This window comes from Rhipicephalus microplus, chromosome X (genome assembly GCF_043290135.1).
Source record: "Rhipicephalus microplus isolate Deutch F79 chromosome X, USDA_Rmic, whole genome shotgun sequence".
In the NCBI taxonomy this organism is placed as follows: Eukaryota; Metazoa; Arthropoda; class Arachnida; order Ixodida; family Ixodidae; genus Rhipicephalus; species Rhipicephalus microplus.
Genome location: NC_134710.1, coordinates 147,187,802 through 147,215,365, shown reverse-complemented (window position 1 = coordinate 147,215,365; position 27,564 = coordinate 147,187,802). Strand labels below are relative to the sequence as shown.

Genomic DNA, 27,564 nt, shown 5'->3' with positions numbered 1-27,564 from the left:
GCTATCTTTTCATGTACCCTGCTCTGGATGTTTCGCAAGCTCGGGTCTTTATCTTGTTGATTCCTCAAGGCCATGCTGTCTACCATTAACAGTCGCTGTAAGCTTTCCGACGTAGGCGCTACAAGTAAATCTCTGGAATGCTCTTCCAATATTTCTGATGGTGCCCGTGCCGTAGCTTCATCCTCCACGGATGGGACCTCCTGCTGTTGTAACGCTGGCGTAAGTTCGACCTCTGCTGGGGAGTCCTGCGTCAGGCCGATTTCAGCTAAAGGGGACTAGGCAACTGCCTTCGCAGCGAGTTCCCGTGCTTTCGAACGCGTTAGCGCCATCACATTTGCCACCCCAAACAGCTGCCCTCTCTCGCGCAGCATCTTGTCAGATCTATTCGAAAACAGGTAAGGGTATTGCGGAGGGAGTGCCGGCGACACGGCAGCTTCCGTCTCGAGCGTGCCGAAAGGGCCTTTGATAGTTACCTTTGCGACGGGAAGGCATGCACTACACGACTCTACAGCCTGCTTGATCCAAGCACACTCACCAGTGAACATTTGCGGTTCAACGTACGAGCTGTGAACTACGTCCATCGTAGCTGCAGAATCGCGCAGTACGCGGCATGGCTTCCCGTTCACTTCAAGGTCGCGCATGTAAGGTTCGAGAAGCTCGATTTTTATTTTTATTTATTGCATACTGCCAGCCACCTCTTGGTGGCCAAGGCAGGAGTGATACAAACTTTCATACTTGCAGCCACTTATAACACTATTCTTCACGGCACAGAAATAAAATCACCACATAACAGGTTTGCGTGGAACATGAATACTCGGGTTACAGGAGCAATACAAGAGCGGTATCAAAAATACAATCCAAATTTTGTTCCTAACACGAAGTGTAAAAACATCATTAGAAGAATTGAAATCTGCACATACGACCAGACAGCTTTTACTACAGACAGGCAGTGGCAGCTGATAAGAATGCGTCGGGCGCTGCGATGCTGGTGACGTCATGAGGTAGTTCATTCCAGTCGGAAATTGTTCGTGGAAAGAAGGAATATCGCCGAGAATTTGTTTTTGTAAGTGGCACCACTATGGTGTTATCATGCTTGTTCCGAGTTTTCCGCGATGTATTGTACTGCATGTAAGTGTTAAAGGCGAGTCCTGAGTGTCCGTTGACTATGTTATAAAGGAATTTTAAGCGATGTAGCTTTCTACGCGACTCCAATGTGGGAAGGGCGGATCTATTACGGAGTTCAGTGACTGAACAGTGTCTACTATACGCGTGGTAAATAAACCGAAGGGATTTATTTTGGACTCGTTCTAGTAAGTATATTTCAGTTTGTGTGTGTGGATCCCATACAACGTCAGCATATTCCAACAATGGGCGTACCAATGTAGTGTAAGCAACTAGTTTTGTTTTGCTGGTGCAGTGCCTCATGAGATGCTTTAAGAACCACAATCGCCGCAGTGCTGCTGATGTTATACCTTCAATTTGAGTTTTCCAGCTCAAATTAGAAGTGATTGTCAGACCAAGGTATTTGTACTGGTTAACGGTTGTTATAGCAGTGTTGTTTAACATGTAAGTGAATTCCGAGGGATTTTTTTTACGTGTTATGGTCATCTTGACGCACTTTGCTATGTTGAGGCTCATTTTCCAGGAGTTACACCATGCTGTAACAACCGATAAGTATTCATTTAGGGTGGCGTGATCTGTTCTTGATTGAATGGGCAGGTACGCAACGCAGTCGTCCGCGAAAAAACGACACTGCACAGTAGATTCGGATGACATGTCATTTAGATAAACTAAAAATAAAAGTGGTCCTAGGACGGAGCCCTGTGGTACCCCAGAATGCACGGGAGCGGAAGAAGAATTTTTATCTGCTATCCGAACGTATTGGTGTCGGTGGGATAGATAACAATCAAGCCATCGAAGAATTCTTTCGTTGGTTAGGATTCGGCGAATTTTAAACATCAAATGGGAATGGGAAACTCGGTCGAAAGCTTTTTCAAAGTCTAAAAAAATCGCATCTATTTGTCCGCCTTTGTCAAGTGTTTTTAGAAAGTCATCAGTAGTGTGAATTAACTGTGTGGTGGTTGAAAAGCCTTGCCGGAAACCGTGTTGATTTGGGGAAAAAAAATGGTTACTCTCCAGAAATGAACTTAAGTGTTTGAAAAGGAAGTGTTCCATAACCTTGCCGGCTGTACATAACAGCGAAATAGGGCGGTAGTTTTTCACGTCATATTTATCACCTGATTTATGAATGGGTACCAATTTACCCTTCTTCCAATCTACTGGAACTTCGCCTTGTAACAGGCTTTCCCTAAATATTAAGCCTAAGTATTTGGAACACCACTCGGCGTACCGATAAAGAAAAGCATTAGGTATTTCATCTGGCCCAGCTGATTTTTTTGTGTCTAGGTGAAGTAGAGCTGACAAGATGCCTTAATCTGTTATAATCAAGTCTGGCAGTTCGAGATTGTTTGCGTGGAAATCAGGAGGGGTGTCACCCGTTCGCAAAAAAACAGAAGAGAAGTAGTCGTTAAATGCTGTTGCTATGCAGCTGGCATCAGTCACGTCCGCGTCCTTGATTTTAATTTTTGTCACTTTCACTTTTTTGTCGGAGAGGTGCATCCAAAATTTTCTTGGATTGGTTGTGAGAAAGTTGTGCATTTTTACGTTGAAGAAATGAAATTTGGAGCTTTTAATCTTGTTGCGCAGTTCGGCGCGGAGGCTCGTCAGAGCAGCACTACGTGGTTGTGTTTTTGAGCATGACAGGCGTTTTATCTTGCGTTTTAGATGGAGTATGTCACGCGTAATCGAAGGACTACGGCCATGTATTTTTTTCACTTTCTCCGGAACGAACGAACTTATACATTTGTGAACGGTTGTCTTAAAGTGCGACCATAGCTGGTTAACGTCACAGCGATTATGAAAATGTTTGTTAGTAATTTTGTCGTACTCCTCCTCTAGGAGGTCCAAAATACTTTCGTCCGAGGCAGTATTAAAATTGAGGAATCTAGATACTTGGGTGACCGAGAGAGTACACAACATGTTGGTTTTAAATAATACTAGTTCGTGGTCCGATATGCCTGGTACAACTTCAATTGTGTTGTTAAACTTGCAAATAGACTCGGAAACAAAAATAAGGTCCAGAATCGAACTTGTGCCTGCAGTGACACGCGTAGGAGTCTTTACAAGTTGCGTCATGCTACAGGAAAACGCTATATCAAGTAGCAATTCGGAGTGCTGGCAGGGTGTTGTAACGCAAAAGTTATCCCAGTTTATTTTTGGCAGATTTAAATCACCTCCTACAAGAATGTGGGTATAACGTTTGCTTTGTTCGAGCAAAAAATCTTGCAAAGCTTCGAGTACCGCTATATCGGAATTGGGCGGCCTGTAGACAGCGCCAATGAGCATGCTCAAATTTTTATGCCGAAGAACTATCCAAGTCATTTCGACACACGTCCCGTGCGACAAAACCTTAAAATCCATGCCCTTTTTCAGTACTATCGCTACACCGCCCCCCTTTGAACCTCGGTCGTGACGAACGATTTCATGAGAGCTAGGAATTACTGCCGAGTCGGGAATGTCATTTTGAAGCCATGTTTCAGTAAGGATTGTGACGTCGGGATCATAAGCAATGAGGACGCTTTCTAGATCGACCAATTTGTTGACGACACTTCGAGCGTTTATGTTTATTACAGAAAATGTTGACGGGACCGCGTGAGAAAGTGGAGCCGGTAGCGCTCGTTGAGGCTCCAGATTGCTGCTGTGTCACTGCACAACTACCGGAACCCTTGTGTTCAGTGAGTCATCCCACCGATAAAGCTTACCGTTGACTTTGATCTTGTCAAAGATCAAAGCAACTTTTTGCTCTACTACTCCGTTCTTCTCGTGCGCTCGCCCATAGCTTTTTTCGTATTTGTTGCACTCGAGGCGAAAAATCCTCCGAAATGCTGTACCCTGTGCCTTTTAGATTACCGCAGTTCTTTAGAATCCTAGTTTTGTCTCTTCCGTCAACTAGCTTAAGAATGACTGGCCGGCACTTGTTTGCCACTGGCTTGCCAATCCTATGAATGCGCTCGATGGCAACATTTGGCACCTGAATTATGTCTTCCAAGATGCCCTTTGCCACTTGTTCACCAAGAGGCTGATCAGCATCATTCTTTTCTGTCACGCCAAAAATAAGCAAGTTATTTCGTCGACTGCGGTTTTCAAGGTCGTCAATTTTTTTGTCAGCCCGTCTACTTGTTTTTGTAGGTCAGCTACCTTGGTTGTGTTAGAAGCGACAGTTCGAGAAAGGTCATCCAGTTTTTTTTTCGATACTGGTCAGCCTATCAACCGTTTTACTTAATTGTTGGTTGACCGCGCTCGAACTGTCTTTCAGCTCGCGAATATCATTGATAATAGTTTTCAGCATTGCTTCTGTTGTGGGGCCCGGATTAGGCTCAACATCACCACACGACGACAATAGGTCAACCAGGCATTCATAAACGGCACAGTACGCAAGAAGCAATGACCGTGGGCACGGCAGAAGCACAAGGCAAACATTGTCGTCTCGATAACATGAAAGATTGCGATCGTCTCTCACCTGTACGAAAAACAGGAGCGGATTTCTGAGCAACATATTCGCAGAGCTTCCGCCGTGCCCACTGGTGAAGATGGCCCGGTCCAAGCGATTTATACTCTCTTCCATCGCTAATGTAATCGACGTCGTGCTGAGCTGCGCAGCTGGTTGGGGTGGCCAAGAGCGCATGCCCAGGAGTTCGTCGCTGAAGCAGCATTTTGAAGAATCCATGTTCCAGCTGCCACGGTGCCAATCCTCGCTGATGTCCGGGAGAGCGCTGCACTCCGCCTGCCCGTGACCGGTGGATGAAGCGAAGACCACGGCCTGTACGAAAAACAGGAGCGGATTTCTGAGCAACATATTCGCAGAGCTTCCGCCGTGCCCACTGGTGAAGATGGCCCGGTCCAAGCGATTTATACTCTCTTCCATCGCTGACGTAATCGACGTCGTGCTGAGCTGCGCAGCTGGTTGGGGTGGCCAAGAGCGCATGCCCAGGAGTTCGTCGCTGAAGCAGCACTTTGAAGAATCCATGTTCCAGCTGCCACGGTGCCAATCCTCGCTGATGTCCGGGAGAGCGCTGCACTCCGCCTGCCCGTGACCGGTGGATGAAGCGAAGACCACGGCCTGTACGAAAAACAGGAGCGGATTTCTGAGCAACATATTCGCAGAGCTTCCGCTGTGCCCACTGGTGAAGATGGCCCGGTCCAAGCGATTTATACTCTCTTCCATCGCTGACGTAATCGACGTCGTGCTGAGCTGCGCAGCTGGTTGGGGTGGCCAAGAGCGCATGCCCAGGAGTTCGTCGCTGAAGCAGCATTTTGAAGAATCCATGTTCCAGCTGCCACGGTGCCAATCCTCGCTGATGTCCGGGAGAGCGCTGCACTCCGCCTGCCCGTGACCGGTGGATGAAGCGAAGACCACGGCCTGTACGAAAAACAGGAGCGGATTTCTGAGCAACATATTCGCAGAGCTTCCGCCGTGCCCACTCGATATTCTCGTCCCTACCACTGATGGATAGAAACACAACTTTTGGTTTCTTACAGTGCGCCGCAATGTGACCGGGTTTATGGCAGTTATAGCAAAGGAACGGTTTCCTCGCTTCTAGCTTCCTTTGCTGTTCTAACGCAGGTTCGGTGTTCCGTTCCGACTCCGACGTATTTACGGTTCGGGCATTCCCAATTTCAGGCTCTTCCTTCGTTTCCACAGGCCCTCTCTTTGGCTTGAACCCAAAATCGGGACCCCCTTTTCGACCACTGTCACTGCCTTCGCGAGCCCGACGTGTAACGAATTCCTCTGCTAGCTCTGCGGCTCTGGCTACAGAGCTAACATCTGGCCTGTCTTGCACCCAATGCCTAATGTTCTCTGGTAACCGGTTGTAGAATTGCTCTAGTAAAAAACACTCAATAACCTTTGCGTGGTCACCGAAGGTCTTCTCCTCCTTTAGCCATTCCACCATGTTTGACTTCAGTTTATAGGCAAATTCAGTGTATGACTCACTCCTTCCTTTCTCCAATTCACGGAATTTCCGCCGGAATGCCTCCGCGGACAGCCTGTACTTCCTAAGCAAACTGGATTTTACTTTATCGTAATCGTCGACCTCCTCAGTGGATAAACGAGCGATTACTTCTGCTGCCTCGCCAGGTAAGAGTGTGAGCAAGCGCTGTGGCCACGACTCACGGGAGAACCCCTGCTTCTCACACGTCCGCTCAAAGTTCACCAAGAACAACCCAATGTCCTCTCCGAGTTTATAAGGGCGAATTAGTTCTGTCACTTTGAGCGATATGTGCACCCCTGCAGTGTTTGCCTCGCTTCTCTGCCCTGCCGTTCGCACGCGCTCTATTTCAACCTCGAGTCGCTTTAACTCGAGCGCGTGATCGCGTTCCTCGCGCTCTCTCGAACGTTGAAACTCGAGTCGTTTTAATTCGAGCTCTCTTTCCTCACGCTCTTTCTCTTGCTGTTCTCTACGCTCCTCTGCCTGTCTTTTTGCGGCTTCCCTTTCTCGAATTATCTCAAGGCATTCCGTCAGCTCATCTTCCTCAGCCTCCAGAGCACTAATAGCCTCGATCAATTCTGGTTTCCAGAGTGCGTCAGAAACATCCAAACGCAACTCCTTTGCAAGCTGTAATAACTCCGCTTTACGCAGCAACTTCAAATTCATGGCTGTGTTCAGTGCGACCTTTTCTACTGTACACAACTATCTTGCCACAGCCCACTTTGGCGACAACAATAGTTCGAATTACCAGTTACGCTTCCCCACTGAAAAAGCCTGGCAAAACTCAGCAGACAAAGCCCCGCACTCACCACTCAACAGCCAAGAATTCCGCGTAGACCCTCGCAAACACTGCATCTGGTTGCGGCCTGGCAGACGAGACGGTTCGTGGATCCGTGTCGCAGCTCAGCCCTCGAGTCGTCGAAATGACTGCAGCATCCCTGCCACCAGTTGTTACGGGTGTCTCTTGACCGCCGCCGTCAGCAGGTTGTGCTCGTAACTTGCATCAGGACCGACGAGAAGGGAAGTACCGGCGAGACGGCGCAGAACAGCAAATCAAAAGAGTTTAATACTACATAGTTAGACCAAAGTGGACATTCAAGTTTACAAACAAAGGTAAGAAGCCGAGGAGCAGAGTTCCGGCAGAGTCTCAATCCAGACTGCTTCACCCAGTCTCTCCCTGCGCGTTTTTACAGGGTTCCAGACGCTTGTGTGACGTCAGGCGCCTCCAGACATGACCAAATATGGAACACCTTGTGTTCGCACCACCTACCACGCCATTGGTCACGCCACCGATCACGCGACTGATCGCGTCACGGATCACACCACCGGCGTTCCCACACTCAAGAGCCAGGTGCGAATGAGCCACGAGCTCACCGCGTTCTCACGCACAGCACATGACGACCTTCGCGGCAGTAGCGTCTCAGGTTCCCCAGCGTCTGGGCATACACTTCTGCGCCTCTACCCCCGATACGTTTACAGGCCCGGGAGCGTTCGCACGCTGTCCGTGGTCTTGCATGTGGGCCCAAAGGGGTTCGCGTAAAATGAAGCGTAACACCGGCAGTTGGAAAGTCATAAAGTTCATGTAGAACTTTCGAGCGAAGGTGTTTCGGAATGACAAGCAGCAGGACCGGTCCATCTGGCTCAAAATTTTAAAGGTATATACACCATCGCGGAGCACAAATGAGCGATGCCACTGATTGGAAGATGGTGATTCGAGGCTCTCGACGATAGCACGTAAAGACGCATTCCGGCGCTGCTCGTCACCGATGCATGTCATTTGCGAAAGGGAAAAAACGCAAAGGTCGGTGTCGGTTTCAGACATGATGCTCTATTCAGCGACCAGGTCGCGGGCAGGCAGTCTGCGTCCTGATGTAGATGTCCGGACTTGTACGTCACCGGGTAGGTATGCTCTTGAGTCGCAGAGCCTAGCACCGGAGCCGCCCAGTAGGATCCTTAAGTGACGTAAGCCAACATAGCGCATGATGGTCAGTTATTACAGAGAAAATTGTGCCAAATAAATATGTGCGGAACATTGAGACTGCCCAAACAAGAGCAAGACATTCATGCTCTGTAATGGAATAGTTGCGCTCAGCAGCTGTGAGGAGGTGGCTAGCGTAGGAGAAAACTCGGTCGTGTCCCCGTTGGCGTTGGGCTAGGATGGCTCCAATTCCGTGACCACTAGCATCGGTTTGGACTGCTGTCGGAGTGGGTGGGTCAAAGTGAGCCAATATACATAGGGTCTTCAGTAGCGTGATTAGGTGATAAAAAATAGCAGCCTGGTCGGTACCACACGTAAAAGTGACGTCTTTCTTCAGAAGCTTAGTGAGGGGTCGAGTGATGGTTGCGAAATCGTTCACGAACCTTCTAAATTAAGAACACAGTCCCACAAAACTCCGGACATCTTTGACTGACCTGCCATGGGTACAGGAAAACTGGTGACTGCACAAATTTTCTCCGGGTCCAGCTGCACACCTGATTCATCAATAAGGTGACCCAACACTGCAATTTGCCGGCGTCTAAAGTGGCACTTCGACTACTTAACTGAAGGTTTGCAGTGCGGAAGATGTCGAGAATAGCTGACAACCGCTGAAGGTGGGTTTCAAATGTTGGGGAATATACAAGGACATCGTCAAGGTAATAAAGACATGTTGACCATTTGAACCCTTGTAGCAGAAAGTCCATCATGCGCTCGAATGTGGCTGGGGCATTTCATAGCCCAAACGGCATAACCATCAACTGGTATAGGCCGTCTGCAGTTACAAACGCAGTTTTCTCTTGGCCTTTTTCGTCGACAGCAGTCTATCAATAGCCGCAACCTAGGTCTATTGAAGAGAAGTATTGGGCTCCGTGGAGACAATCGAGAGCGTCATTGATGTGTGGCAATTGGTAAACTTCCTTTTCGGGATTCTATTCAGATGGCGGTAATCAACGCAGAAACGCCACGTGTCGTCTTTATAACGAGCACAACGGGGGACGCCCAAGGGCTCAAAGAGGGTTAAATAATCTCTTTGGTTAGCATCTTGCTGACTTCGAGTCTTTACGCTCGGGGGCAGACACCCGGTATGGTCGGCGATGAATGGGAAGAGAATCATCTGTTTTAATGTGGTGCTTGACGAGTAAAGTCTGGCCGAGCGAATGGCTGTAGATGTTGAATATGTCGCGGTATGAAGCCAGAAGGCGGCAGAGCGCGGCTGACTTTTCAGGTTCGAGGTCCGAGGCGATCATGGAGCGTGTGGTCTCATGGAGGCACGTGACATCCTGTGGGTGACATGGGTGATCAGGACATACGTCTGCCGCAAAACTGGTGATGTGGTCGTCGATTAAGGGTCTTAGCGTGGTGACCGAAATCCCTTGAGGTAGCACTTGCTTTATGAAATCGAAATTGATAACAGGTAAATGTGTTCGGTACGAGGCCATGGTTACGACGGTGTGAAGGACAGTAATGTCACGTGCCAGGAGAACATCAGGAATCGGCGTTACGATATAATCATTGTCGAGCACTGGAGACGGCGTTGCCAATTCAACGAATGTGAGAGCTTTAGGTAGTAGCTGGAAGAAGTAAGTGGTTCAGAGGCTGTTCGGAAGTTCAGGGTGAGAATCTGGAAGAAGAGAGAATTCTAGGCAGAGAGTACCGATCGGTGGCACAATCGATCAGGGAAGAATGCGTCGATAAGAAGTCCATGCCGAAGATTAGGTCGTGAGGGCAATTCTCGCACACCATAAATAAAACGAGGACATGGCGGCCAGCAGTGCTGACACGAGCGGTACACATTCCAGTGATGGCCACAGTTCCACCATCAGTGACACAGAGGGCTTTAGTCGCTGCGGGCGTGATGACTTTTTTGAGTAGGAAACCCAGATGAGCACTCATTAAGGACCCTTGAGCTCCGGTATCGACTAACACTGTCATAGAAATACCGTCCACATACATCTCAATCAAGTTCGAACTATTGGGGAGCGTCAACGGAGGATTTGGATCAGTCGCATGATGCAGCACTACCTCCCTGAGCTGCATGATCTAGTTTTCCGTCCGAGAGGATCCGGTGATGAATAGTGGCGTGGTTGGGGCGATGGGGTACGATGGCGTTGAGGTGACGGTGAACGAGCAGTGGATCGGCTGCTAGAGACATCGGAAGTAGGATACACATGACTTGGCGAATACCGATGGGAGTAGTCGTATGGGCGAGAAAAGTAATATGGGCTCCAGGTTGGGGGCGTTCAAGCGCTGCGACAGTAGCGGGAGACATAGCCAAATTAGCGGCAATAGAAGCAGATTGGTTTGTCGTCCGGAGTTCTCAATTCCATCGGATTGCGGGATCGAGGAAGAAAATGTGAGTCATGGGGTGGTGCATTTATTGTAATTGGTCTAGAGGCGGGTTGGAAGACAGAGCAGGCCACATGAAAACCGAGCTTTGCAATTCCTTGCCTCACGACAGCTTGTATAACGGAGACCACCGGAGGCGTTTGTGTGGCGCCATGGTCGAGTGAAATAGGAGTAAATGGCGCCAGACTTGACGCCTCAAGCTCCAGTCGAACTGTACGTGTCACGTTCTCCTGCATGGCTGGTGCGGCACTGAGACCGGTGCAGGTAGATATAACAGCGTGTTTGGTAGCCGCGTAAATTGAGGCCGGACACGGTGACTTCTGGCCATTTCGAAACAGGGGTATTCTTTAAGAATCATATCGACGGTCGTGACGTTAGTGTACACGAAAAATTTGAAGGCATGGTCCGCGATGCCCTTGAGTATGTGACCCACCTTGTCACTCTCTGTCATTTGCTCGTCCACTTTCCGACACAACGCGAGCACGTCCTATATGTATGAGACACATGAGTCAGTTGAGGACTGCACACGAGTGGCGAGTTCTTTGCTCGCTTCCAATTGGCGAGCGGACGGGTCCCCAAAGATGTCGCGTAGTCGCTCCTTGAAGATATCCCAGCTGGTAATCTCGGTCTCATGGGCGTCGAGCCAAACACGTGGGGTGCCGTCCAAGTAAAAGAATACGTTGGAAAACATCATGGTAGGGTCCCATCGGTGTGTCTGGCTAACATGCTCGTACATACGGAGCCAGTAGTCAACGTCAAGGCCAGGTTGTGCGGAGAATGTACCGGAATCACGGGGGTAGGGCATTGTCAGGTATGTAGTGGCTGGAGCTACTGGTGGAGACGCTGACGGGTTGTTGTCATTGGTATCTATGGCCGGATACTGAACGGTGCGGCCACTGCGAAGCTTCATGGTGAGGACGGGGAACGTTTCACGTCCACCAAATATGTTACGGATAAGACGAGGCGCCGTATCGACGAGGCTGTGGATGAGATTTACTCAAAACCAGCAGTAATGGCCTGATCGCTTCACCAGTGATCGAGCGGAGGCAACCCTTCATCTTCCTCGTAAGGCACACACACATGGCGCTGCCCAGAATATCAATATGCATAATGCATGCACGTAGCAATATGAATAATACTGATAATCTTTCCTCGATCATCAAATCAGCCAGTGACCACGTGCTTTCCTTCCACGTGCTTTTCCTAGACAAATCAGGTGAATTTAGTTTAATTTAAGCATATTTTCTCGTTCCCTGCTGCCTTCACTGTAAAAATACTTGGCTCACAAGTTCACTGGAGGTTCCACTATGTTCGAATGCAGGTTCCCTGATGCTTGTGCCAGTTTTAACCGTAATTTCCGCGGCGTTTAGAGCATCATTGTCAGGCAATCAGGCTGTTTAGGAAGTACGAAAAAACTTTCTTTTCAGATTACAGTGTGTGTCTCCAGTACAAACTTCCCTCTAATACTTGATGGCAGAGCTCAATAAAAAAACAAAACACGCTAAAGTGTTTTGCATATACGACTAAACATGCCCTACGTCGGGCAAATCTTCGCGAAAGAGTGGTCAACTTGCCCAAAATAAAGACCGGAAGATGGTAAGTCAAAACAAGACGTAAAAGTTTTGTCAAGAACATTGTTCTCGGAATCATTTTGTTTGACAGAGAAGTGCGTTTGATTATTAGCATACATACCTCACATATTCCTTTGTCCGATCTTTCAAGCTGTGCTAGGATAGCCCTGTTTAATAGTACGTCTTTTGTACCTATATTATATAGGTAAAACATCCGTGCTAATGAACGTAATGGATCGATTATTAGCGTTTGTTTGATTTAGATTTTGTAACGTGATCGTGGCATTGTTGTTTTTATGCCACCTCAGGGACAATACTACCTAGGCCATTACACATGTGGTTGTTTGGCGCTATGAGTTCGTATCTGAAAGAGGAACATTCTGTTGCCGTAATCTGGGGTTTTTATTTTTTATTTTTATTTTATTCGTTAGGTTTTTCTTGTAGCTCTACCTAACCTTCCTCGAATACTGCCGATGTATGTACTCTAGCCATCAATTAGGCATTTGAGTGTATATTGCAACTTCGCGCCTCGCGTGTGCGCTGTCAAACTGTGCGACGACGTCGATTCATATGTCTTAAGTTTTGTTGTTTGTGGCTGAGGGCTCCCGCGACTGCTAATTCATTTGCTAGGAGCTATAAAATATAGATCTACAGTATACGCAGTTGACGGCAAACGCAAAGGTGGGTAGATAGGCAACACGAATGAGCTTCATATAAGCATAAATTGTATTAAATTCAGCCATTCATTCTCATCACCTTCTTTAGCCTTTACTCAATCTCGATAGAGCAACCTTAAAAAGGCCAAAAGTTCTGAAGTTAAGAAGCTTAAATCGCTTGAGTAAGCAAAAACAAAATATACTCGCAGAACTCATTATCCATTTGCCGAAAGTGACTCGAAGGCGAAAGCCACCATTTTTTTATGCTTAGTGGATGTATTCATCCACCTCCACCCTCTTTGCGACATTTCTCTGTACCTAACCTCCTTTTGCATTGTCTTTGTTATGGGCTCACGTTTGAGAACACGGTGATGTCATGTGATGATGGTATCCTTCGTCGCCAGATCGTTGTAGTGACACCATGCTGACAGCGGACACATTAACGATCTGTGAAGCCATGATGGTGTCGTATTGGAACGTAATCAGGTGACGTCATCACAAGTTGATAATATTTTGCACCACTTGTGTGGACGCCGCCGACGCTGGTCGCAAACGGTCAATTTTAGTGGTTAATATGGCATTTAAGGCTCTCGCCTTAACCTTTCATCCCTATATTTTTTTATTTTCGCCGCGGGATGTCTATGTGTAAGTTGTTTCACTAGTTAAGACCTCATGAGACCACAAACAAAAATATTTAGGTATTTGTGCAAGTATTTATGAAACTACATACATATTCAAGCTTGTAAAATGGTTTCTTTATTTCTGCCACTCATTGGATTATACAAAATCCAAACTAGTGACTAGAGTAGTGCAGAAGTCCTTTAGTAATGATTTGGCAGTGTGGAAGAGCGGAAATAAATTTCAAGACTTTGTCCTAAAAACGGCGCTTACCTGTCTCAACTTCGGTCAAGCTTATTCTACTCTTTGGCTTCCACCTACAAAATACAAAAGAATGCCACAATGGTGGTGTCGATTGCAGAGAAGATCTTTGAACAAATTCCACTCCAAGAATCAGGAGTTCTCGCTTTTATTTTCGAGATTCGAGGGAAGTTTTGTGTTATGGTGTCTTTTGATGTTGTCAAGACTCAAGAGGTTAATTCACAATCGTCAGGTCACATTTTATGTAGTGACAGTGTAATTTGGGAGATATTCACTGTTTATTTGCCTTTATTTGAGTTTGGAATATTGAACGATCGTTTTGCAGAAAATGCTAGTGTAAGTAATTGAGAATGATTCTTTTCATTGGAACAGTGTTGGCTTGTTTTTCAGCGACACTCTTCACTTAAGTTTAGGCTTATTTGTAAAGCATTGAAACACATGAAACAATTGGGCAAAGTTTGAATTCCGTGCCGATAAGACAATAACAACATAGGAATGCAAAGATGTAGTTGATAAGATAAAACTAAGAAAAATGCTTTCTTTCATCGCATAGTGCCAAGTTCCATCGCAAGCTCCGGAAATACAAACATTTACAGTGCCTATAGCTACCTTATTTTTCGGACTTAGTAGGAAATACCTCACATAAATCTGCTCAAATCAGGCATACGCCACACGTCTGTACACACCCGTATGAATTTCATAAAACATTCGGCATTGGTGGAGTTCAGGACAAATTTCGCTCTTTCAGTGGTAAGAACATGCCGATAAAAATGTCAGCAACCGCCATTGCGGGACGAGGACTTGTATTCGTCGAAACCGCGGAAAGCCTGTACAAACATGCCGTGAGAACTCACAGGTGCCATGTATTTTTCCAACAAAAATGACTATAGAACAGTCCACACACTACCAGTGCAGGCCACAGCCTCAGCTCACTTTTGAAACGATCGGAGATTACCAATTTTTATAAGCTGCTCACAATTTTTTATGTACTTGCAGCTAGAGCCAAAGGTTTCTGGCTATTTTTTCTTTCTCTTTTTATAAAGGCACACACCTAACAATATCCCGTTAAGCTCCCGCAGCTTACATTACGCAAGCAGTCTTACGCGCTGTCATACGAGCACTATTTCTATTATTCTCGTCTAAGTGAGGATTTTTCTTCCCCACTTTCGCGCATTTAAACGACACCACGCATAAGCCATTCTTTATATCTTTTACAACTTTTTCTGAAGAAATTCACATAGGTTTTACAGTTTTGCTCTGCTCATGTACTTTTCTGTGCTGGTATTCAGTCGACGGCTGCCAAAGTTTTTTTTATTGCGGGATAAAAATAAAATAAAAAAATGGTGATTTTTCACAGCTTATATCAGCAGCCTTGCAATTATTCAAAATTAGTTACTTGTGTATCTTTTGCATCGAGTATTAGGAGAACTTTTACACGGTGTTCTCGACGCAAAAGTGCATCATGAACGTTGAACAGGTTTTATTGACAATATACTATATAAAAATATTTGGTAAAATCTTTATCTTACAAGTGTCAATTAATTTTATTCATGGTGTCGTGCTGCATATATGTTTTTTAACAATTCCGCCAGGTTGTCTTCAAGAGGCTATATTTAGGATTGCACATGTATATATATATATATATATATATATATATATATATATATATATATATATATATATATATATATATATATATGTGTGTGTGTGTGTGTGTGTGTGTGTGTGTGTGTGTGTGTGTGTGAGTGTGTGTGTGTGTGTGTGTGTGTGTGTTATAACAGACAAGGTTGCCAAGGAAACTCTAGGGGAAGTTCTTAGACCGAATCGTAATGTAAGTGTGAACAAAGAAAAGTGGCTGAAAAGATAACTTGCCGTGGGCAGGAGCCGCACCTGCGATTTTCAAAGAATGCGTTCGATGCTCTACCACTGAGCTACCACGGCTGCTATCCCCCAAGCCACTTTATTGGATATATTGTTTTGAATTCAACATGCGAGTGTCAGTCCGCGCCACCTGTAGCCAAGGCGGCGAGTGTGGCACACTCTTTAGTAGTCCGTTTGGTGTCACGTTTGATGTCAAAGATAATTTCCCGTGGGCAGGAACCGAACCTGCGACCTTCAAATATCTCATTCATATTTCGTTAAAAACATGGAAAGACGAGCCCTCCATTATACACTTCTTGACCTTATATATATATATATATATATATATATATATATATATATATATATATATATATATAATACAATTCACCATTTAGCGAGCGCAACGACGCAGATTAGTCATGATGTGATGTATAGTTATAGCGCGAGAACAGCAAAGGGACAAGAAGGAGACGAGCGCTTGTCTCTTTGCCGTAGTTTTGTTCCCGCGCTATAACTATCATCATGTCATACCAACTAGCCCAAACCGCCACACTTCTTAGTCATAACAGCGCACTTTTAATAATCACGGAGCATATGCATATAAAATAATCTTTGGAAATCGAATTAATCATGCGGGCTTTTCAGTGCTTTGTATTAATAATGTTGTTGGGCTCAAGAAGAAGCAAAACATAAAGTATCACCGTGCACTCAAAGTTTGCGTATGATCTTTTGTGTACAGTGGATTTTACCACGCGTTCATATGCACTTGTTTTCTTTTGTTCAACCCCATTTAACTCTCCCCGTTCTGATTTGAAATTAGAAGGATTAGATGTCTAAGCATGCCAGCATAACATCGCCCGCATAGAACAATCTCTGTCAGAAAAAAAGGGCAGGCTAGCTCCTTTATCTCCTTCATTGTAGTTTACAGCAAAGGGACAGAAGACATGATCTTAAAAAGCTCTTGTTTGTAAACTGCTTTTATTACAAAACGGTGCACCTAGACGAAGACGAAAAAATTCCGCCATATCCCCGAAGTGAATGATGATGAGTGGGCGAAGCTCCGGAGGTAAACCTGGTAAACCATGAATCCTCTGTACATTTTGCCCACTCGATTTTATTACATCGCTCCCCCTAGCCTACGTCGCCGCACTAAATCGAACGATTGCCTTCAACCAATGACACACGCCATATGTGACATCATTCCTATTTTATAAGATCTCGCGTCTTTCATCAACTTCAAGTACCGCTTTCTAGTTTATAACATCTTGCATCTTTTCATCATCAGCTACAAGTACCACCATCTAGTAAACACTACAAGAATTAAACGAGAGGTGGCTACATACAGGAGACGGTACCGCCATCTAGTGAACACTGCAAGAACTAAACTAGAGGTGGCTACATACAGGCTACAGGGGACGCACAGCCCACGCCCTAAGGAGCTTCGCCCCTAAAAAAAATATACCTACGAAACGAACTGGCCTATACTTCTACGTTACTCATGAAAAGCCATTGGAGAGTCTTCGGAGAAGTTCCGAAATTGAAGCAGTGGGCCAGTGACTGGTTTCCTGTGTTCATGGATTGTCCCTGCTTAGTAACAGGAGTCTTACACTTCTGTGTTTCTTAACATAATGCGTGGCCAGATAAGGAGGAGGAATAACAGCAAGCCAGACGGCAGGGAGGTTAACCTGGTTAACGAGGCTGGCAACTCTGCACGGCAAACCGGAGAAATGGGATAGAAATATGTAAAAACGAGAAGGCCAAAGAAAAAAGCGGATGTCAATGATTTAGTTTATGCATTTATAGAATGGTTACTCAATAATGGCAGATTCAGTCACGTGGTACTTCTTTTTAAACTTCTCAAGCGTCATCTGTACAGTTCCTGTCATACTGCTTAATGTCGCTACATATTCGCGTAACGAAGTGGGGGGGGGGGGGGTATTCTTAAATGAAAAGAAAGGAAAAGTGAGCCCCGTAACTGTCTCTTAGGGGGAGGACACCTCAACAGTAGCTCACGAGGGATGGTGGTAAGCAGGGATTAAAACTGATAGGAATTAAAAGTATAGAGATAAAGAGAGGAGCTGGAGGAGACAAACTGGGTCTAATGTAGTTCCTTTCACCAGAGTATAATAAAAGAAACTACTTTAGACGCCGTTTGTTTTCAGACGACGGAACAGAGTGTTCACGTCTTTGTTGCTTTAATGGCAATACCGATGAGCACACACAATATGTAAACAACGGTTCGTCATTATGCTTTTTGTCACAGAAAGCGCTTATGAAAATGTCACTTCTGACGCCATGTTTAATGCTCTGAAGACAGATGAGCATGATGGTCAGGCGTATCACTGGACGAGTTACACACGAGACCTTTTTGTACACACCTCTAACTGCCTACCCTCCACACTCTGCGTAGGTCGGTTCTCCTCATGGTGGCATGTTGAGCCTGTAATATTCTTTGTTGCACTTAACAGGTGTGTGAGGTGCATTCTAAGTGTCCCGGTTTTCATTTACGGTACATTACGGTGTTTTAGGTAGATTTACCAGTGCATAAAGACGAAACGCTCAAGAAGATACTCGAGCCCACAGCGCTGAATTTACAACTGATTTATTACTCCGAACGCAAGGCTTTTTTGATGGTATGCATCGAAGCAACAGAATAATAACATGATGAAAAAAAAGCGATGAAACTCCTCGTGACAACTGGTTACCAAAAAAAGACGATCAACTAACGGTGACAGAGCAGTCGGGAATTTTCAAACCACCAAGTATGCCCTTGACATACAAAAAGAAGGGAAAACAATATTTGATCCTGAAACCGACCCGCGAACTCATTAGAACCAGAGAAGTGAAGCCACACGAGGCAAGACAAAAAATATCTAAAAAACTACAGTCTTACATTAAACATTTAAAACGTAATAAAGAAATGGAGTAAATGATTGAACGAAGGAGCAAAGACCTATTAAAAAGACATGCACTGTAGGTGGCTTACACTTCCTCGCTGAAGAGGGAAAGGGATGGCCTGCTGACACATCTGTCAGCAAGCCTCTGAATTTCGGCTGCCTCTAAAATTTCCTGAAGAACTTTCTCGACATGCCTGGCTAAGACAGTGCAATCCTCGAAATGCGGGGAGCAGCCACAAGTTTGGTATTTCATCGCTAAATGACGGCCGGCAACCGCTGACAGGCTCTGCTGTTGCTCTCTGAGATGGACGTTGAGACACCTGCCCGTTTGTCCAACATAGTGCTCGCCGCATGAGAGTGGCGTAGAGTATATACGACTCCTTTCTCTCACGACACAAAAAAAATTGTGAGGCTTAGTTTCGTACATATCTTTGTTTCCAGGACAGCGTTCACCACTCTGCACAACCTGGAGAGCTTCTCAGAAGCTGAAAATGCCACCGTAATGTCGCAATGCTGGGCGGCCTGTTTCAGGTTGTGTGACAACTTTTGCATGTATGGCACCACCACGGTTCTCCTTCCTTGTGATGGCCCCTGCTTCTGCACCCGGTCGGCAATATTGATGCCTCGGAGCATGAATTCCATAACGACAGATAGCACGTGGTAAGGTACCCTACCAACGCCAGGCGTCCCGTTTGCATCTGAAAAGCTTGTATCAATGTAGTGCTGGCCCGACTTGCGCAGGGTGTATGTAAAACAAGCCTTGACCAATCACCACTTTACAATCTTTGAGTGCACCGAATAAAACGACAACAAATCTTTTCCGGTGGGCGGTAAATACGACAAGCAGATATGCTCGGGTTCCAACTTTACCTTGAGGAATAAAAAGTGGATGCACGAATGTTGCGACACTTCACACGTCACAAATAGTGGCGCAAGGCATTCATGAACATATTGACCAAACGATCAAGCCCTGTTTAAAATTTTGTATTGTCTGTATCGAACAATACCGGAAAATCGTCAACGAGCCTGAATACCTGTGGTGTATACCTTCGTCTCACATAACCACTCGTGCAACACTTTCCGGGTGGGCTATACATACGAGTAGCTGAAAACATGCGTTACTGGCGACTCAATACATACCAGTCCACTGTAAATACTGAACATCTGCATAGTTTGAAAAAGTTCACTTCATGTAAAACTCTAGCCATTCAAGAAAAACAACATTAGACCCCCTCGATTCATTCTGAAATGTCGTAGCACCACAGCTACCGATCCTGCTTCCAGTGTACAAATGAGCAGTTGTTCATGAGGCAATCAACAAAGAACTTATACGCTCTACCGCTAAATGGAACCATGTGTAGATGCGAAGGAGAGGCCGCTAACGCTTAAACTTGAGGTGGCGTTGACGCTGGGGCTCATCGCGGCGTTGCGCAGGAGCGAATCTTGGGGAGGCGCAAAGCACAGAGTGATGGACTGGAGCATCCTACTGAAACTTCCCAATCAATGCTAATAGGCAATGAGAATAAGAAGGCTCTGATTGGACACAAAGACTCGCAGTCCGCTTTTAGTTAATGTACACGCTGCGATTTTGTCTTGTTCAACAATTCTCTCACCGGCACTACCTTGGAGGTCAAGATCTAGGGCCTGTATAGGTATATGGAGTGGCCAGTGAACGGTTGTGCAATGCGAGCAGTTTTTTTTTTAATCAAGAAACTCGCTATAGAAGCTGCTTGCGTCAGCATTGCGAGGTGAGAAAGGGGAATGAATGCGCATGCGCAGCAGGGGGGGGGGGGGGGATCGCGCGGCACACCGGATAAGCTCGACCCTAAGCAGCTTCACATATAATAAAGGTCCTTATTATAGAAGGAACGAGCCAGGTATTTTTCTTACAATATTCTTTCAAATGAGTAATCAATAACTCAGAATTTCTAATTATGAATGAGTCATCTATTTTAAGAATTACTTTGCTTTGCAAGAGCCTAGATACTTTTTTCTACCACGTTCTCTTTCCGGACACACGCGTGATGGGCAATCGACCTAAGATGTCCTTACACTAAGAAAATACCCCTAAGTTGAGACTCTTATACTTAACCGGTTTCAACAACTGCTCTAGATCCATTTTCTTGCACGGCCTTTTTGGTCCCGCTTTTACATTCTTTACGTTATTTACTTGCCGTACAAAGGTTCATTGAATAGCTTCAACAGCCTTCCCCACTAGTAGATGCTTTGGTAGAACCAAAAATCCTCCTTCTTTGTCGGCTGGTAGCAAAAAAGTGCGTTGCTCCTGAGCTACGAAACAGCGTTTTTACAGGTACCTTACTAGGTACCTCTTCGTACGCATCAAAGAAGTCCACCTTTTCTAAAATACATTTGTCACTTTCAGCCTGTGGAAGCACCTTAGACATGTTTCTTATAATGCCCAGTTGCTCAGAGCTGGTTTCTTCGGCTCCACCGTGAATTTGGGCCCTCGTCCTAGAACGTATTGTGCAGCACGTGCTAGAATTACTTCCCCGAGGCTGCTGAATGAGTTGTGCCGGAGGGGGGGATTCTTAGGAGTTGAAGCTCGAAGCTATCTTAGCGTCTAGAACCACAGCACTTCAGTCGCGGAGCTTACTGAAGACGAGTACCTTCACCGAGACGAGCACTTTTAATGTGGGAGGTGACGGACACCCATGCAGTGCCAGAAAGAGGCAACGCTTGCAAAATAGGGCCTGATGTTTCCACGTGGCTTCCAGGATTTTGCAACTGTGGACACAATGGTTGTGCAAAGGGACTAATCACCCCCCCAAAAAAACTCTGAAGTACCAGTTGTCACGAGGTATTTTATCGCTTCGTGCATTTTTCTGATACTTAGATGCATGCAATGAAAAATGCCTCACGTTCCACGTAATAAATCAGTTTTGAGTTCAGTGCTGTGTGTGTGTGTCTTCTTAAGTGTTTGTCTTTTTGCGCTGGTAAATTTATCTTAGATATGTTTTTTTTATTTGGTCATATTGGTATTGATGAAAACGAAAAAAAAGCGTGTGGCTAAATAAACACATTCAGTGTTGCTGGCTCTTTTTCATTTTGGCATGTTTCCTTTACCTTAATAATAGTAGAACATGTGCCGTAACATTCTCTTTTACGCCACTGTAAAGCAATTTTAGTGGTCTCCGGGATATTTTCTAATGTCGGACAGTGTCATTTTGGCACAACAGTTCTCACAGTAGCGGCTTCGCTCTTTCAAGGCTATGAAAACATTGTAATCGGGCACAGATCTTCCCGTCAGCGGAAAGAGGCACATTTCACGAGCGATTGGTGCAATTTCTGTGTATATAAACTTTATGAATTATTCACAATGAAAAGAATGTTCCCTTTGCTGCGTCATTTGGACGTTCAAGTTAACTCTTTTTTTTTTAACAGGCCGAAAGTTACTATAATGACAACATACAAGGAGAGAACAAGTTCTATGGTGCGCCCGTTTATGCCAGCCCCAAACTTTCAAAAAATGAGGACAAGAATTAGTAAAATAGAAATAAGTGTACTAATGAATGCGGAAAATAAGCAAAAATGTATGTCTTGCCCCTCTGATCATTCGATGGAAGCTAGCAGGTGAAGCATTCCCTGTGAATTGCCAAATTGTAGGACGTTACACCAGGTATGAGACATACAAACTATTTTTGAGCTTGGGCACCGTGTGATAGACAAACACATGATCTAGCCACATTGATGGACTTGGAATGAATATGAGAGATGACGTAGTGGAGGGCTCCGGAACTTTAGACCACCTGGGGTTGTTTAATGTGCACCTAAACCTGAGCACATGGGCATCAAGCATTTGCGCCTCCATCGGACATGCGGCCGCCGCTGCTGTTCGATGGAGGCGCAAATGCTTATTTAGCTGCCTCGAGTTCCTCTCTGTGTGTGATCACAGCAAGTGGTAACACACAGAGAAGAACTCGAGGCAGCTAAATAAAGAAAAAAAAGGGAGGCTAGGAGGACATGGGAGTATGAGAAAGAATGCGCATGCATTCAACAGCTCATTGGGTCTAATGTGCCAGCAACTTGATAGACTGGTCAAGCAAAAACAAATTCATTTTTGCGACTACGTTAGACAGATGGAGAAAAAAAAAAAGCAAGTGCCAGGTACGTAAGGCAGATGCGAGTTTTAGGTTAGCTATAAACACTCCACTATATATGATTCGGGAAAGCGCTTGTAAAATGGAGAAGCAGAGAGAGAAACAGTATAGAGAAAAAAAAATCATGAAAGGCCTCTCAGTTATTCAAATCAACGAAGGCTAGCAAATCGCATGAACCCTGTGGTGTTTTTATAGAATTCCGATGTGATTTTAAACCTCGTAAGTGCTGTGAAATTCTATTTTTCTGATACAGGCCTGTGAGTGAGCACAATAAAAAGTTGTTGCTGTACACTGTATCGATAAACTTTCCACAGAACATGTCGAATTGGTGCAGTTTGCATTCAAGAATACATGATGTCCTGAATAGCTGAGCAGCTGTTAAATTTTTGCGCTTGTACTTTAGATAGTTTGTGATGATCACATACTCACGTGTCATGGGTAGCACGATACAGCATAAACACCGTTGCCGTCGTCTTGAAGAATGGCTGCAAAGCTTATTCGTTGTTGCATTTGGCCTTTACACCTATTTCGAAAATGGTCAATCTGAAAAAAAAAACACCATTTCCCTTTCAGTGCTGTCCTCACTCCAGTAACGCTGAACTAAAAATGGGATGTCTTTATTTTTAGCACAGCCTTTCAACATAAGTAGCACTGAATGCCCCTGCAAAAAAATGCCCTCCATACGGAACGAAGACCTGTGACAACCTTTGCTATCAAGGCTACGTCCACGGAAGCTGAATGCGGCAGCTTTCCTTGCACTGCGTGCCTCCATTTCTTTTTTTTTTCTCCTCCCAAATTTGATATATCTACGCGACAGAAGTAAAACATTAGATTATGCTTCCAGACGCTGTCTTATTGGCTTCCAGATGCGCGTGTGTTTCACTCGGCTCAGCAACAATCTTTTTATTAAATGATTCGTTTGCCTAACAAGAGTACCACGTGCATAATCATAACGCCCGCATAATCATCCGAAAAGGGAAAAAAACGCCAATATAGCAGCATTCGAAAATAATGAATGGGCAAGACACAATGTAGTTATTATGTTTTGTGACAACATCTGTAAAAACATGACTTTCCGAATATCTGAATACAAGTTGTTCTGTTCGCACGTTTCTCTTCGACGTCAAGTTTTTCTCACAAGGCATATACTCTCGACGGTACTGCTGTATCGAGATTTAATCAGACGTGACAGAATTGTCGCGTCGCTTACACGAAGTTTGGATGGCCAGTAATCACAGAAGAAAGTAAACTCGACTTCGAAAAGAACTGAATTGGGGAGATTTTCTCATAGGTGTCCTTTTTGAGCCACTGCAAACGCGCTCCCATGCCTGTTTTATGAGTCCAGACACTACAGTATAATTTCAGTTTTCGCTGTGTTCCATCTGCTATCTATTCCAGTAGTAACCCAGACGTGTAGTTAAAGATACGTTACTTGTGAAACCTGCAACCTTGAATTATTTAACTTCTTTAACTAGAAGCAACTTCCTTCATTATGAATTACTTGGATGTCGCAGGCGAGTATTTCTTTTTCTTACTTTTGGAGCTTTTTGCGAAAAAGGCGACAGCCGCTCATACTTCGTTTCGCTGAACTTGTTACGCTTACAGCTTCTAAGAGTTTGCGTTCAAGATGCGAAATTTAGATATTTATTACTTGCAGATTTCGGAAATTTCTTTCACCCTTAGTTGGCCTTAGCTGAGACACTGCAGTGTTGAGAGACGAAATCTTCGACGGATACAAGAAGCTTGAACGTGTGCCACCACACACCGAAAAAAGGAGACAGATCCGCTTCCGATCTAATTTGCAGCATTTGTTGCCCTTCCTTCGAAGCAACTGTGAAACTTTTCTGCAGCTCAGCGCAACTCTTTTCCAAGCTATAGGTCGCCTGTTGCTCAATCTTTTCTCAGTAGCGCAATGCGGGAAAGATGCATTTACTTATCTTCTTCGTGACACGAGCGTACAACTGACCACTAACGTCAGTAACGCTTGCGTGGCATTGACAGAGCCCTTCTGAATCGATGTCTATCGAATACTCTTAATCTCGTACTTTTACTTCTCTACGCGGCCCCTCGCTGAGCCATCTATGACCTCAGGGACTTTTTCTATTCTCTCTGTCGACCTTCTTTTCGATTTCGCCAAATTGTAGCACAGCTAAATGTGATTACAGCGTGTCGTAAAGGCAACTCGGGCATTGCGCAATTAGGTGACCAGAGAGCATGGCGCATCCGTATAATCCTCTTGACGTGGACCCGTGCCTCGAGACTGAGCAATTCCATCCAGCGCCTTACAAATACGCTAACCACTGCTATGGCTTCTTTTTCGTAACCGGTCTTTTGATACACCTTATTTAGGGATGGGTCAGCCGCCCCCTGTTTGAGTTGCAGCCGGCGTGTCGTTCAAGCACCATGCTGGTGTTGCAGCACGACTGCTCCGTAATCCGTCCTCGATATAGTGTTACAATGTTATCTTAGGCCCCAGATACAAGAACAACGCCAATAAAAACTATGAGAGAGCAAAAAAAAAGTTACAACAACCGGACATCTCTGTAGGGGCTTGTTGTCACCCAGCGAAAATACCTATATCGTATTTTTTCTGTGTGGCAGTATGTTGCAACATAAAATTTTTATTTGAAAATATGTTCCACTGCTGTCTAGTCAGCCAAATTGCTTCTGCAAAGAAAAGCATAACTGACTTTCGCGTCGTGGGAAAGAGCACAGAAGGTGTTTGATAGTCTCTTCACATCTACAGGGTTTGCATATTAGTGTATATGTTCTTAAGTGCAAAAATATTACGCGTTCGTAAATGTTACATGAAGCCATTATCCACTGAGTAGTTCTGCATTCCCGCAGGAGAGGCCACTTGGCTCCTAGAGCGGTAAAGTATTGTTAAAGAAACGGTATACCCGTCTGCCAGATTCTGAGTTTTTCATCAATTCTGTTTACTTGTGCGAGCTGCAAGACAATGTGGACTGTCAGTTTTCCCCATATTTCACAGAATTGATACATTCTGAGTGCTTCGGTACACGGACCATCTACCGCGGTAGAAATGTGGCAAAGGCAATTAATTGGCTGCACACCCGAAGGTCCAGGGTTTGATCCCGGCTACGGCGGTCCAATTTAGATGGAGGCGAAAGAAATGGTAGAGGCCCGTTTACAGTGCGTGATGTCAGCGTATATTAAAGAATACCAGATAGCCAAAATTACCGGAGTCTTCCACTATCACATCTCTCGTAATCATGTCGTGACTTTAGAACGTCAAGCCTTAGGAATAATTTCTATTATCGGTAGACAGGCCAGGCAGCTTTTTCACCAAGCCTGTTAAAGGCAATGCCACGAAACGACAATAACTACCAGGAAACCAGTGTTACTTGACATCAAGTCCTATTTGAGGATAAGGTAATTATTTTCGCTTGTTTCAGTAGTAATTTGCTCATGCGTACTGTAATGCAGAATACATATGACGCTTTGAAATGCTGATATTGCGGCACAAAACACAACCAATTCATATGGTGATCTCACGGAGATAGTTTACAGCTGCATGTTTTGCCAGAGATGTCCTTATATGTAGTGTGATCCACTTTCAGGGTTCACATGGCTTAACGTGGGCGCGCTTCGAAAAGCGCAGTCCTGCTGAGCTGTGTAGGCTGTAAGACTGGACGGCATGGCAGATCTGTCTTCTTGAATTGCATTGAGAAATGTTTTTATGGAATGACAACTGTATTTATGGAGGAACCTGTTTTTCATGGATTAATAAAGTAAAGTCTTGGGAATAATTTGGCATGTAGTCAGCGTTTGTTTCTTGTGACACCAAAAATCAGCATAATATCTTAGCCAGTAACAAGTTATCTGCTTTTTTAATTCAGTAGTTCCTAGAATAGCAAGGAACAATTTACGCTGACAGCGACCGAATAAGTGATGCGCGAGTCGCGAGTGGTGTGCAACCTATTCGTACGCTTAGTGAGCAATGATCGTTTCCTAAAACGCAGCTCGAGAAGCCGGCACCGTCATAAAAAAACAACTGATTATAGGGTATATTTAAAATATTTCGAACGCGTTTTCTATATAATTTGATTGATGTAGTTTGGAAGCAGACGATCACAGACAGATTAGCAAATTAATTGCACTGTAGCGTCTTTCAAATAACTAGAACCAAAAGTAAAGGCAGTTTCTTACACTTCACAATAATGAAACGTGTGGTACATTGTGCATTCGCTGCTTAATCTGCCTAGAACGCCTCGGAAGTACGGTCGTTCGGCTATTTGGTAAAAATATTAGGCGGACGTGTTAACTGCTTGTTTTGGGCAGTGTGCTGTAAATGTTCTACACGATGTGCAGAAGAACCCGACGGTGTCTTTTTTTTTTATTACGTTGTCTCAAGCATTGGCATGGAACAAAAAAAAATTTAAGAACTCTTGAGTTTCACTTCAAGAAGCGAGCGACAAAGTAATGTATCCTAGCTCCGCTCTTTTGTTAATACTTTCATCTTGCCGCAAACAAAGAAACGGCAGTGCGAGTAACATCAGCCGTTTAAAACCACAATGCCTACTGCAAGTACTGTTGCGTAGTTTTCACTACGCTATATATATATATATATATATATATATATATATATATATATATATATATATATATATATATATATATATGTGTGTGTGTGTGTGTGTGTGTGTGTGTGTGTGTGTGTGTGTGTGTGTGTGTGTGTGTGTGCTAATTAGCGAGGAGCCCACTACACTTTTGTAATGCAACTGGCAAATGTGCACAACTGCTACGTTTGTTGATGTTTCTACTGCGGAGCTCTTTAAACTGGCTGTTTTTTTTTATGGCGCGAAAACAGAAATGATCATCACTAACCCCCACGTGTTAACCCTGTCCTCCTCTTCATCCAAGTCGTCGTCTTCATCTTCCGCAACGCTCCCTATAGGCACGTGCAGTGATTTCTCGGGCGTAGGGTAGACTATCCTGATGGGTGATAGAATGACTTCAGAGAAAAAGAGAAGGAAAGAGAGTGAGAGAAAGAAGGAAACATGAGAAGAATAAGAAAACAACATTCTTCGAAAAAAAATTTCTTCGCGAGTCAAGGTTCACTAATTCACCCACAATTCACACAAAATTCACCCTGGTTCCACCAATCCTAAGCCAACCGTCGTAACCAATTGGCTATCCAGGCATGCTAGCACATTCTAACTTGGACTTGTATATAGTATAGTCAAGC

The 27,564-nt window shown here is 44.9% G+C and overlaps 1 long non-coding RNA gene across 2 annotated transcripts in view; it reads right to left on the bottom strand.

Annotated features, from left to right (window-relative positions):
* LOC142777002 (uncharacterized) overlaps positions 1–27,332 on the bottom strand; it is a 61,837-nt gene extending 34,505 nt beyond the window's left edge. For both annotated transcript variants that reach the window (XR_012887895.1, XR_012887894.1), the window contains exons 1-2: positions 27,204–27,332; positions 22,785–22,898 (exon numbers count right to left, since the gene is read on the bottom strand). This is a non-coding gene — a long non-coding RNA (uncharacterized LOC142777002). The remainder of the gene's footprint in view (positions 1–22,784; positions 22,899–27,203) is intronic.
* Between the last annotated feature and the right edge of the window lie 232 nt (positions 27,333–27,564).